This window comes from Vulpes vulpes, chromosome 13 (genome assembly GCF_048418805.1).
Source record: "Vulpes vulpes isolate BD-2025 chromosome 13, VulVul3, whole genome shotgun sequence".
Lineage (NCBI taxonomy): Eukaryota > Metazoa > Chordata > Mammalia > Carnivora > Canidae > Vulpes > Vulpes vulpes.
In genome coordinates, this window is record NC_132792.1 from 11861257 (window position 1) to 11874709 (window position 13453).

The 13453-nt window shown below is 47.0% G+C and overlaps 1 long non-coding RNA gene across 2 annotated transcripts in view; it reads right to left on the reverse strand.

Annotated features, from left to right (window-relative positions):
- Positions 1 to 2114, reverse strand: part of LOC112915980 (uncharacterized) — a 182916-nt gene extending 180802 nt beyond the window's left edge. For both annotated transcript variants that reach the window (XR_011996505.1, XR_011996504.1), the window contains exon 1: positions 1981 to 2114. This is a non-coding gene — a long non-coding RNA (uncharacterized lncRNA). The remainder of the gene's footprint in view (positions 1 to 1980) is intronic.
- Positions 2115 to 13453: the final 11339 nt, after the last annotated feature.

Genomic DNA, 13453 nt, shown 5'->3' on the forward strand with positions numbered 1-13453 from the left:
ATTTGTCATTGAGCTGACCAAATCCAGGGGCACAAAGAAGATAAAGACGAAAGTAGGGGTGTCTCATCCTCCAGGAGCCTCTTGAGCTGAGCTGTCCCAGAAAAGTGTCCATCGCAAGCCGGCAGAAGGCCCCGAGCCCGGCCAGCCTGCCTGCCTGCCATCCAAGAAAGAAAAGAAAAAAAAAAAAAAAAAAAAAAAAAGCTGAGGAACAAGGGACAGACTGGATGTGGCCGGTGAGAATTCATCCGGGTTTTCAGACCAGCAATCACAGACACCACCAGTGCGGGTCAGATAGCTCAGAAGTGAGAAAAAAGAACTCCCTCCTTCCAGGCCTAAAAAATGCTCCAGCCACGGACAGAAAGAGCACACCGGACAGCATGGGAAGGGCAGGAAGAGAGAGGAAAATCCGAAAAAGAAGCTGATTCCGTCTACTTTTCAAGAGAAGCCCGGTTTATGCAGCTCTCTGCCCACAAAGTAGGTGAAGCAGCAACAACAATAAGCAGCACACTTGAGCAGGCCAAACAGCAACGTGACCACATAATAAATCCCCTCTGGGAGTTCAGCGGGTACAGCAGTAGGGTGGGCACCGGACCCACCCAGCCTTTCCATCGCCAGACCCACACGAGGAATTCGGGCCAGGCTGTCTGCCCACGGTGGCCTCAGCCACGAGGCTGTCCTCACCTCTCAGATGTAAGTCCCCTCAAGTCGTGGAGACCAGGCCACGAGGCTCGGCCGGGCCAGCCGTTCTGTTTGTCCTTCTGCTGCCTCCAGGAAGGTTTTTCTCCTAATAAACCTTTCAGGAAGTTCCACGCTCAGGGTTCAGGGGATCCATATAACCACCTTTTCCACTGGCTGGAGTTTTAGAGAGATTTGCTGTGACCACAGGACTGTGTCAAATGAACAAGCCTCAACTTGTCAACGCCAGTATGCAAAATAGGTCTGCAACATCCTATGACTAAGAGCAGAGCAGATACAGCCCCTACGTCCTGGGGCCCCCGCCCACCCACCACACACAAACACACGTTTCTCCAGGGTTTGCTTCCTCCCGGCAGCGAAACAGCTCCAGGAGGCAGGACTCACGGTGGTGAAGTGGGCCAGAGGGGGTTGCCAGCCTTTCTTTGGAAAACACAAGACCAGAAAGGAAAACCAAAACTTCACCCTCCTCTCCCTAAAAACCCCCACAAGTGATTTCCCGCGCCCTCCCCCCCCCCCCCCCCCACCTCGCCTCTCATCTCCTAGAAGAGCCTGAAGTCAGGGGCTCCAGGGAGCAGAAGAATATTCCACGCTTACAAAGTATCAGGAAAAATTCACAGTGTATCCGGGCACCGGACACATGCAGCCTCATGGCTGCCCTTCCTGAAAGTCAATACCCACCCCCAACACTGGCAAAACTAAGAGCTCGGTAGTCCAGGGAGGGTGAAACAGTTAAGCCGACAAGCCATCCAGAAAGGCCTGCCATGGTAAGGGTGGGGTGTGGGGGGCAACCAGCAATCTGGGAATGCAATGCAAAGGCGGAGAAAGTTTCCAAAACCAAGTCGGTGGGCTTGTGAAAATCCCCCGGTGGTCGGGGATGGAGGCAGCATCACAGGGGCGCACGGACCTCCCGCTTCTTACCGAGGGTCCTCCCAACCGCAGCTGCGACCCCAAGTCGGTACTGATCGGAGGAGGGGCTATTTTTAGCTCTGCTGGGGCGCAACATGCCTTCCATCAAGTGCACGGACCCCGAATTCTCTCTAGGCATGCACGGGCCATGGGATGCCTCCCCCCCTCCGCCCCCACCGACGCCCAAACTCACTGCCACTCTCGAATCTGGGGATGAGGCCGGTGCACGGTGAAGGCGCACACGCGGGGATCCGACCCCCGCCCCCGGGTCCCCCCCGGTGCCCAGGTGCCCCCCGCTCCTGGCGCATCCCAGCCCAGCCCGCCAGGCCGGGGCTCGCGAGTTCCCAGAAACGCGGAGGGCAAAATCCTATAACTTACTGGAAGGTGGGTCCCGCCGTGCGTGTGCAGGTCGCCGGGGCTGCCGGCGCGCTCTCGGCGTGGAAATGCGCCCGGGGGCGCGGGGGGCGCGGGGGCCCGAGGCTGCGCGTGGCCCCCCGCCCGCCCCGAGCGCGCCCGGCCCGCGGGCCCATGTGCTCGGCGGCCGCACGCGCTCTGCCCGCCCGAGCGCGGGGCTGGCGGGCGGCCCGTGACGTCAGGGCGGGGGAGGGGAGGGAGGGAGGGAGGGAGGGAGGGGAGGGGAGGGGGGAGCGCACCGCCCGGCCGGCCGCGTGCGTCCTCGGGCCCCGCGCGCCCCTCCGCCCGCCGCCGGGGGCAGCGCGGGGCGCCCAGGGCTGCAGGGGGAGGCGGGGCGGGCCTGGGGCGCCGCGACCCGGAGGCTCCGATGGAGCAGGGGTGAGGGGAGGGGAGGGGAGCGCTGCGCACCGGGCGGGAGCTCAGCCCCACCGCGTGCCGCCGCCGCGAACCCTGCGGGGATGCCCGCACGCCGAGCGCCGGGCTGTGCGCGCTGCCTCGCCCAGCCCAGCCCTCCCCCCATCCCGGCGCCCTGGAGGCAGGGAGCCTTCCCGCCGGCCCGATGGGGAAGGCGAGGTCGGTGAAACCGAAGGAGCGAGGTGCCCCGAGATGGGAGGGAAGACCCCAGGCTTAGCTCCGTCCCTAGTGACCCGAGCGCCTCCGTGGGTACCACCCAGCATCCGCGGGCCTGGTGACAAGGGCGCACGCAGCTCCCCACCTCCTCTGGCATCCCTGTGGGTCCCCGAGGGCTGAGGATGGCAAGCCCCGTGTAGACAACCGGCTGTCTGCACCGCTCCCTCTGCTGTAAAGTAGGGCCGTCCCCCCACCCCCACCGCACCCCCTCCTTGAACGCCCGAGAGCCCCTCGGAAGCAACTCCGGAGCGCCGGCCTCCTTGCTTTCTCCCCGTAAGCCCTGCACTGGACCGACGCACTTGAGCATTTATTGAGCACCGACGGGGAGCCGATGCCCTGCGAGGCGATGGGGAGGGTCTCAAGGACGAGCTGGGCACAGACCATGGAAGGAGGGCACAGTCTGGTGAAAAGATGGACACGCAAGTGGATGATTTCAGTATTACGGAAGCAGAGGCTTCCCCCCATCCCCCGTCTCCCCCACCCCTATCATTTCTACCCTCCCACTCCTCCCTCCCTCTTGGGTCATATTCAGTTTCTCCCATTGCCACAGCCTCTTCCCGAGGTGAATCGTTCCCCTCTCTTGAAAAAGAAAAAAAAAAAAAAATCTTCAACTGATGCTTTTTTCATAATTCCAGAACGGTTATTCGGTGCCTGGCTCCTTGGCGGGGCTGGACGCGTCTGCGCTTTGGTAGCCAACCGCCTGCATCCATCCAGCCCATCCAGCAGGCTGTAGGAGCTGTGCGATCTGGTTGCTCAAACGCGCTCCCAGGAACCAAGGTTATCACCTGGGGGAAAGCCGGTATCTGTCTGCGGGGTGCCCTCAGGCCACTGGAGGCCCTGCTTCCAAATCCAACCTCAATTCCCTCTCCAGGGTCGTGACCCTGGCTACCAGATGCTTCCTGTTAGCTGCCCGCACTGGGGCCTCTCCTGGCTGAAAAGACACTCTGCCCTAGGACTCCTTCAACCTTGACCTTGACTCTGCTTGCCCTCTCTGGATCCCTACTGCGCTAATCTTAGATTCACAATTTTCCTTTTTTAAAATTAAAAAAAAAAAAAATCCTGAAAAATACAAAATATCATAATGGCCTCTACCTTGCAAAATCAACTATCTTTTTTTAAAAATTATGTAAATTAAATTGAATTCACATATTCTGTATTATTAGCTTCAGAGGTAGAATTTAGTGATTCATCAGTTGCATATAACACCCACAAAATTAGCTGTCTTTTACATTTTGGTATATTTGCTCCCAATTGTTTTTTTTTTAAAAACAAATCATTTGTTTTTTTGCAAAAGTGATACAAAAAATGTACACAGTAAAAATTTTAAAGTAATGCAGAAAAATACAGAAAATAAAGGGAAACCAAAGTTTTTTCAGCTAGAAATAACTTTCATGAATATTAGATAAATCCCAGACATTCATCTTTTGTATGTGTATATCCGTGTACATGGATAAAAGCGGGATTGACAGAAGAATAGACAAACAATAAATGTATTTTGAAATATTAACACCTTAAAGTCGCTGTTTTCAAATGTATGGTATTTTACTTTCTCTTATAATAGAAGAAAGGGAAGCTGACATGAAGCTGATTGGTAATAAATTTTAAATGTTTCTTTACCCCATGAGAGATGTTGTTTCCTGAATAATTCTACAAAGGTTCAGAAAAGCGATGGTGAAAAAGAAGAGAGTGAATAGAAGTCTCTCCATTTTATAGAGCAGGAATGTCCTTGCCAGGACACCGGCACACTTCCTCTCACCTCCCCTTACTTGCCTCCTGTATCTGGAGGCTGTGTCACTGTTTTCCAGTTGCCACCCTCCATTCTATAACGGTGATTCCGTGAAGGGTTATAGTTAAAGAATTTCATGCTCACATCCAGCCCTTCACTTTCCACGTCAGCTTCCTTGTCTACAAAATCATCCACTCATTCATCACACATTAGGGAGCCCCTAATGGCACATACGAGTCCCTAAGGCTCTGTGGGCAATAGGACTATGGCAAGGTCCCTGTTCTCCAATGGCTTAGGTTCCAGTAAGAAGAGATGGGCAAAGAAGCGAATAAGCAAGTGATACATGCTGCTGAGATGGAAAATCTAGGTGAAGGGTAGAGAGGGAGGGAGAGGAGGGGAATTGAGTCTAGATACTAATCTGACCGAGAAGCCAGATGTGCCGACTGGAGAGCATGCTCCTGGCCTAGGGAATAGCAAGAGCAAAGGCCTGGAGCCGCAGGGAAACAGGATCATCAATCATTCCGCAAGGGCAGACAGGCAAACTGTGGCCGTCGTCCTTTTCTAGTGGGTCAGGAATCACGTGTCTTCAGCTCCCCGTTCTCTCCCCAGCACCGGCTCAGTAAATACATGGACAGTTGATGAGTGAATGAATGAGCAAACATCCTGGATCTCCTGATAGTATTAGAGGGGAAAGTGCCAGGTGCAGCAGGAGCACAAGAGAGGGCATCTATTTGCCACAGGCTGAGAAGGCTCCCCAGGGGAAGTGGAGAGTGAGCCAAAGCTTGAAAAACAGATTTAGAGTTTGCCAGTCCCATGAGGAAGAGAATGGGGGTATTTGAGCAAAGGGAGCGACATGTACAATTGCGGATTTGACAGTGAGTGGTTGGCTCTGGATGGAGTAAAAAATCACTGTTGGAGGGGGCACCTGGGTGGCTCAGTCAGTTAAGTGCCCAGGGTCTTGATTTTGGCTCAGGTCATGATCTCAGGGTCATGAGATAGAGCCCTACAGTAGGCCCTGAGCCCAGGGCAAAGTCTGCTTGGGCTTCTCTCTCTCTCTCTCAAAAAAAAAAAAAAAAAAATCATTGCTAGAAAACTGTGAAAACGCAGTGAGGACAGAGAACAGTAGACAAGATTCTGAAGGGCCTTGTGTTCCAAGCAGTTTGGCCTGTGCCCTGAAGAAAGGAGGAAGCCCCGGAGGACCTGGACTTGTGACCAGGGCTGAGGCACAAGCTGTCTTGCTGGCGGGAAATACCACACTGGTGGTCATGCTGAGAGAGGATTTTAGGGGGACCTGACAAGAAACCAAGAGACCGATTAGGAGGTGGCAGCAGAAATACTGGTGAGACAAAGCAAATCCTAGATTGGAGCAGTTGCCTTGGGAATGGAGAGAAAGAGATAAATACAAAGAATGTTTGGGAAGAAGATAAACCCACTAGAGAAGGCAATCAGTTGAGGAGTGGGGCATGGAGGGAAGGAAGAATCAAGGGTGAGGGCAAGGTTTCTGGGTTTAGTTCTAGGGTATTGGTGGTACTCTTGATTCAGATGGGTCATACACAGAGAGGGTGCTGATGTGAGTGGGGAACGGGATGCCCCTGATTGTGGACTAGCTGAACAAAACTTCAGGCCTTCCAAGTGGAGTCCAGGAGGCAGGGGGCTCTAGGTGTCCCATGTTCATGGAGTCTCGGTAGGAGATGTAAACCGAGCAGTTACCAACATATAGGTAGTGGGCAGGAACGAGCTCACCCAGGCAGGAAGTGTATTTTACGTGGTGGGGTGGGGGGAGGGATCAAACTAAACTCTGAGGAATGAATATTTATGGGGTAGAAAGAGGCAGAGGCTGCTTTTTTTCGGATGGTTCTCTGTAAATCTATGATATGAGGCTTAGTCCTGTTTTCTGCCCTAACAGTGCTTAGGACAGACACATCTCTTTTTTTTTTTTTTTTTTTTTTTAATTTTTTATTTATTTATGATAGTCACAGAGAGAGAGAGAGGCAGAGACACAGGCAGAGGGAGAAGCAGGCTCCATGCACCGGGAGCCCGACGTGGGATTCGATCCCGGGTCTCCAGGATCGCGCCCTGGGCCAAAGGCAGGCGCCAAACCGCTGCGCCACCCAGGGATCCCAACACATCTCTTTATTGAGGTGCCAGACCTCTGAGTTATCTTCTCAGCGTCTGTCCAGTGATCAGGGTCTATAGGTTCATCCATCCATCATCCTTCTTGCTCACAGCCTTCACTCTGGAACAGGCTTTTCTCCCTCCCTTCTGGATTCTACAACAACCAGACTGGTCCTTCTGACTTCACATCTCTGTGTGCTGATAGGCTCAAAATAGTGTCTCCAGATTTACCTTATGAAGACCAGTTTTCTCCTTCCCTGCCTCAGCCACCTACTATCTAACTGTTCCATCTCTTTAGCTTTTTCTTTCCTCCTAGAATATCCACCTTTAAAGCTCAGCTCTGCACAGTCTTTTTGTGGCTCAGCCCCTGTCTATCCTCTTCTGTGAGGCAGTTCACTGAATACACCAGGCTGTATCTTCTTGTACGACTCATGCTTACGTTGGCACGAGCCCTGACTGGCAACCTCCAGTAGTTAGGGAGGAGGCCTCACCTCCCTCTTCAGATTCTGAACAGCCCTCAGGCAGAGCCATCGTTATAACCCTATTCATCAAGTCAGACCTGCAAGCTGAGACCCAGAAAGCTCATCGTCCTGCCTAAGTTCAGACAATCAGCGAGTGGCAGAGCCAGGACTTGACATGGAATGGACTTACCTGGGTCTCTTACAGCTCACTTGCCCCCCTGGGGAAAATGAGGCCAGGATTGATTGTATTTTAGGCAGCAGAGACAAAGGATGTAGACTCTCAGTGAATGAACACCTCCAGAACCACATAATGTTTCATTATTAAACAGATCATCTCTTTGTAGAGCACTAGAAAGAATGTGTGATTTGAGGTCAGACAAACCTTGGTTTAAATCCAGTAGCTTCTATGAGACTCTGGATGACTTATTTAATAAAGTCTCAGATTAAAAAAAAAATTTTTTAGGATTTACTTATTTATTTGAGAGAGCGAGAGTGCACATGCTTGAGGGAGGGAGTAGAGGAGGGGGGGGAAGGTCAAGCAGACTGCACTGAGCACGGAGTCCGTACAGGGCTTGATCCCAGGACCCTGAGATCATGGCTTGAACCAATATCAAGAGTAGGATACTCAACTGACTGAGTCACCTAGGCACCCCTAAATTTATCTTTTAAATTGTGAGACAATAGACATGAGATAATATTTACCCTTTAATCATTTTTTAAGTGTACAGTTCGGTGGCATTAAGTATGTTCACATTGTGGTAAGACCATCAGCATCTCCAGAACTCTTTCACTCTTGAAAAACTGGAACTCTGTAGCCATTAAATGCTAATTCCCCATCCTCTGCTCCCTCCATCCCTGGCAACCACCCATCTACTTTCTGTCTCTGTGAATTTGGTGACTCTAAGTATCTCATATAAGTGAAATCATACAATGCAGCTATGAACATGAGTGTGGAAATAGCTCCTTAAGACCCCACTTTCAATTCTTTAGGTATCTCCCCAAAAGCTCTGGATCATATGGTAGTTCTGATTTTTTTTTTTTTTTTTTTTTTTTTTTTTTTTTTTTTTAAGGAGCCACCATACTTTTCAGATGTTTTCAATAAAATGTTATTTTGGAATAATTCTAGATTTTCAGAAAAGTCATAAGACAGTACAGAGCGTTTTTGTCTATCCCTCATCTATGCCCTATTATTATTAACATTTTACATTACCATGGTATATTTGTGATAAGTAAGAAAACAACATTGGGGGGCAGCCTGGGTGGGTCAGCAGTTTAGCGCAGCCTTCAGTCCAGGGTGTAACCCTGGGGACCAGGGATCGAGTCCCATGTCGGGCTCCCTGCCATGGAGCCTGCTTCTTCCTCTGCCTGTGTCTCTGCCTCTCTCTCTCTCTGTGTCTCCCATGAATAAATAAATAAATAAATAAATAAATAAATAAATAAATAAATCTTTAAAAAATAGAAAACAACATTGGGACCTTCCTATTAACCAAACTCTAGATTTTTGGTGAATTTCAACAGTTTTTCCTTTACTATGTTTTTCCAGTTTAAGTATCCCATCCACAATGCCACACTGCATTTGTTCTTTTGTCTTTGTCTATGACAGTTTCTTAGATGCGTCTTGTTATTCATGACGTTGCCAGTGTTGATTGGCAATTCTGATTGGTCCAGAATTTTGTTTTGATTTATCTGATGTTTTCCTAATAATTAACAAAGTCTCCATTTTTTTTTCATCAGTAAAATGAGGGCTAGCATACAACTCCACAGGTTATATGCAATGAAAAGAGCCATCGCAGTTAAAGACTATGTCACATCAACATTGATCTCTGGATCTCCTGCTACACTAAACCCAGCCATTTTTTAAGAAGCTTATGAACTTTGATTAAACAGCCCACCTAACTGCCTTTCAATTCAGTAGTTTAAAACCCTTCTTATCAGAAAAATGCAAATCAATGCTGCAATGAGATCTCAGGATAGCTATCATCAAAAGGTGAGATAACACACGCTGGTGAGGATGTGGAGAATAGGGAGACTTTGTGCATTGTTGGCAGGGATGTAAATTGGTTCTATGGAAAACAGTATAAAGGTTTCTTGAAAAATTAAAAATAGAATCACTCTATGATTCAGTAATTCCACTTTTGGGTGTCTATCCAAAGGAAATGAAAACAGGATACCGAAGAGATATCTGTACCCTCATGTTCATTGCAGCATTATTTACAATGGCCAAGATGTAGAGACAACCCAAGTGTCTATCCATAGATAAATGGATAAAGATGTCACACACACACACACACACACACACACACACACACACACACACACAGGAATACTATTGAGTCATGAGAAGTAAGAAATCCTGCCATGTGCAACAATAATGGATGAACTGTGAGGGCATTACTCTAAGTGAGATAAGTTAGAGAAAGACAAATACTGAATAATATCACTTACATGTAGCATTGGAAAAGCTGAACTCACAGAAACCAAGAGTAGAATGGGGGTTACCAGGAGCTGGGAGTGGAAGAATTGAGGGGATTTGGGCCAAAAGGTACAAACTTCTGATTAGAAGCTGAATAAGTTCTGAGGCTCTGAGGCACAGCATTATGATTATAATTAACAATACAGTGTATTATATACTTGAAAGTTGCTAAGAGACTAGGTCTTAAACTTTCTCACCACAAAAAAAGAAATGATAATTATTGGACCTGATGGAGGTGTTAGGCAACACTAGGGTGGTAACCATATTGCAATATAGTACCAAATCAATGCATTGTACACCTTACACTTACATCATGTTTTATGTAAACTATAACTCAATTTAAGATATACAATGGGAAAAAATTTCCTCTTTCCTAAATTTCACTGGAGGATTTGTTTTTATAGGAACTGAATCACTCAGAAGACTCTTTGTATTTTGAGATAATAGCTAATCAATGAAAGTGAAGAGGAAATATGGGCTTTTGTTTTCCTTCTGGAAAAGTAGTATACTTAGGAGTGGGTTGAGAATAAGAGCTCTGGCACTGAGGAGGGCACTTGATGGGATGAGCATTGGGTGTTATACTATATGTTGGCAAATTGAATTTAAATTTTAAAACTGGAGAGAGAGAGAGAGAGAGAGAGAGAGAGAGAGAAAATAAAAGCTCTGGAGTCAGATGAATCTGGGATTAGACCTATTAGCTGGATGATGCTGAGAAAATCCCTTCATCTCTCAGTACTTCAATTTCCTCATCTGTAAAATGGGTCCAATAAGGGTACTACATCACAGAATGCTTGAAAATGGGATGAAGCAATTCACATACAGTACACTATGAATTTGTAGGTCTACCGGCCTGCCTGCCACTTTGTGGGTACCTAAAACATATTAGCCACTTTGTAGGTACCTAAAACATATTAGTGCTTGTGATCTCAACAAGGGTTGTCACATAGGGCTCACTGAATATCATTATAGTGTATGAATTTTTTCTGGTTAGTAATGCACAAATGAATATGTACTATAAAAAATTTGAAAGCACAGAAAAATGTGAAGAACAACATCAAAGTTGTCCGTAATCTCACTACCTGAGGTACCTACTAACATTTTGACTTACATTATTTCAATCTTTCTTAAATACATGCTAAATTTGAGCAGATAAATACAAATTTGTTTCATTTCTTCAAAATTTATTATGTCATATATGCTTCTTTGTAACCTGCTTAAACTCATCTTCAGGAGCACCTGGGTGGCTCAGTCCATTAAGCATCTGCTCTCAGCTGGAGTCATGATCCTGGGGTCCTGGAATGGGACCCCACATCTAGCTTCCCTGCTCAGCGGGGAGACTGCTTCTCCCTACCTCTCTACCTGTGGCTCCCCCTTCTTGTGCTCTCTCTCTCTCTCTCTGTCAGATAAATAAATAAAATCTTAAAAAAAAAAAACCAAACCTCACCTTCATATCCTGCACATCTCCCTATGGTAGTCAATATTTTTTATTAAATATGATTTAAATCCTTGCTTCATAAGGGACTAGGTGCCTATACCAGCATAACAAGTATCGCCGCTTCTCTCTCCCCGAATGGTGAGACTCCCAGCCAGTCATTCTTCATTATGTAGAGAACAAATGTTGAAATCCTGAAACATGAGTCTTGATAGGACTCTCTAGTCCCTTCGCTGTGTTCTGTGTACTGATGTGGACTTGTGAGGTTCAGGGAGAAGGAGGGTTTTGGAAACTCTGCCCCCTGGGAAATTGTTCTTCAAAAAGCTTTACCTCTGAGCTTGCACACATCCTTCCTTGCACTCCCAACCAAGGCGTCCTCCTTTCCTGGGGGAGAAACATTCCAGTTTAATGAAAAATAAACAAATAAACAGAAAGAAATGGAAAGAAAGAGTTGTGTCACATTTTCGTCTTCACTGCATATTGGATAACTACCCAGAATGAATACTCACACATGTTCGCTGGCTCATTGCACGTCTTTGAGAACATATTTCACTCAGATCCATTGCCCGTGTTTTTGTTGAGGTGTTCTGTTACTTTTTGGGATTTGTTTTCAAAATTAAGTTCTTTTTCTCCCTCCCTCCTACTTTCCTTCTTCCCTCCCTTCCTTTCTTCTAAAAGCAGCTCGCTATTAAAAAAATAAAATAAAAAAATATATCACCCAACAGAAGTACCCATGGCTAATTCTGGGGTACATACCCTTTTAGGTACACACACACACTACACACTCACACACATCTGCATTCTCCTTCAGGAAAATAGACTCAAAGGACAACTTATTTGCATTCTACTTTTGTCGCTCAATAACATATCACAATTGACTTTCCACAATAGTACAAGCACATCAGCAACATTATTTTTTAATAATCCTGGAGCATTCCATTGTACGTTTGTATCATATTTTACTTAACTGGTACCTTATTGTTGGAAATTCGTCTCACTTGCAACTTTTCATTATTAAACACAGTAATGCTACAAACATCCTTGTGACTAAATCTTTGCATGTGTCCTTAATGATTTCCTTAGGGTCAACTCTTAGAAGTGATTTGTGGGATATTAACACTTCATTTGCCACAAAGATTTCTCTGTGATCTCTTATTTGCCTTTTCTTTTGGTTTCTAACAGGTTCTTTTTATAAATAGTCTCTAGTTTCAATAAGCTCATATCTACTGGTCCTTGAATTTGTGGTGTGTTCCTATTGTTTTTATGTTCAGAAAGTCATTACTTATCTCAGTGATCTCTCACTGGAGCGTGTGTTTTAGTTGAGGGCCTCAATATGTGTTCTCTCCGATATTCCGGCTGGAGTCTAGCTCATCGTTCTGTTTCCTTTCCTGGTGATCAATTCAGGAATGGATTGGCTGATTCAGTCCAGACAATAGCATGTGAAAGGCAAGCTTTGAGTAACTGCAGGGAAGAAGGAATCTGAAGAGGTGAAAGAAGATACCATTTCTCTTCTTAGGGAAAAAAAAAAAAGAGGATGCATTTCTTTGTGGTTTGAGACAGTGGTTACCCGCAAAAGTGCTTTCAGCTGCAGGTAACAGAAAATCCACTAAAAGTAGCTAAAACAAATAAGGGTTTATACTTCCTACTAACCAGTAGTCTGGGGGCTACTCGGTATTGGTGCAGTGGCTCATTTGTGGCTATCAGGTGGCTGTTGCAGCCTTTGGCATCACATGCGTGGTTCAAGCAGAGCAAAGTGAACTGAGCAACATCAGCTGTATCTGGCCCTTTTACCAGAAAAAGCAAATGTCTTTCCAGCTGCTGCTGCTCGGCATGCAGTCTCATTGGCTGGAACTATCACATGGCTTCTGCTAACTGCAAGTAAAGTTGTGAAAGCAATCATTTGGTTTTTTCCAACCTCTGTAGCAAAGGCAGCCAAGTAGGAAGGAATTAGGAATTGGGTCGCGTTAACCAACTAGCAGTGTTTGCCTCGGCCAGTTTGAGTTGAGGTTTCTGTTGTTTGGAAAGCATCTTAAATAGAGCACCTGACATTTTTTTTTTCCTTCCAGTTGTTTTAACAGTTTCCCGGGGGTGGGGGGTGGGGGGGCTGGGTGGCTCAGTCGGTTAAGCCCGTGCCTTCAACTTTGGTCATGATCCCCTGGTTCTGGGATTGAGCCTCATGTCGAATTCCCTGCTCAGCGAGGAGCCTGCTTCTCCCTCTGCTGTTCCCCCTGCTTGTGCTTTCTGTCTCTCTCTCTGTGAAATAAATAAATAATCTTTAACAGTTTCCCTTTGATTCCTGCACTCCTTAATTCATCTGAAATTTCACTGGATTAGGTTCTAGAATTCTGAGATGTTCCTTGCAGGAGAGAAGAGGAAACACACTAGTACCCTGGAATATGAAAACATACATAGACACCGTAAATCTTACAAGATAGTCTGGATGTTGTTGTCCAGAGGTCTGCTGAAAAACTGTCCCTGGTCTCACCCAGCAGGTCAAAAGAACTCAGAGAGATCTGTTGCTGATTTTTGCCCTGGACTGGGTGATTTGGCATCCTAGATCAGAGTGTAATGTTTCTGAGTCTTAAATTATAAGGTCTAAT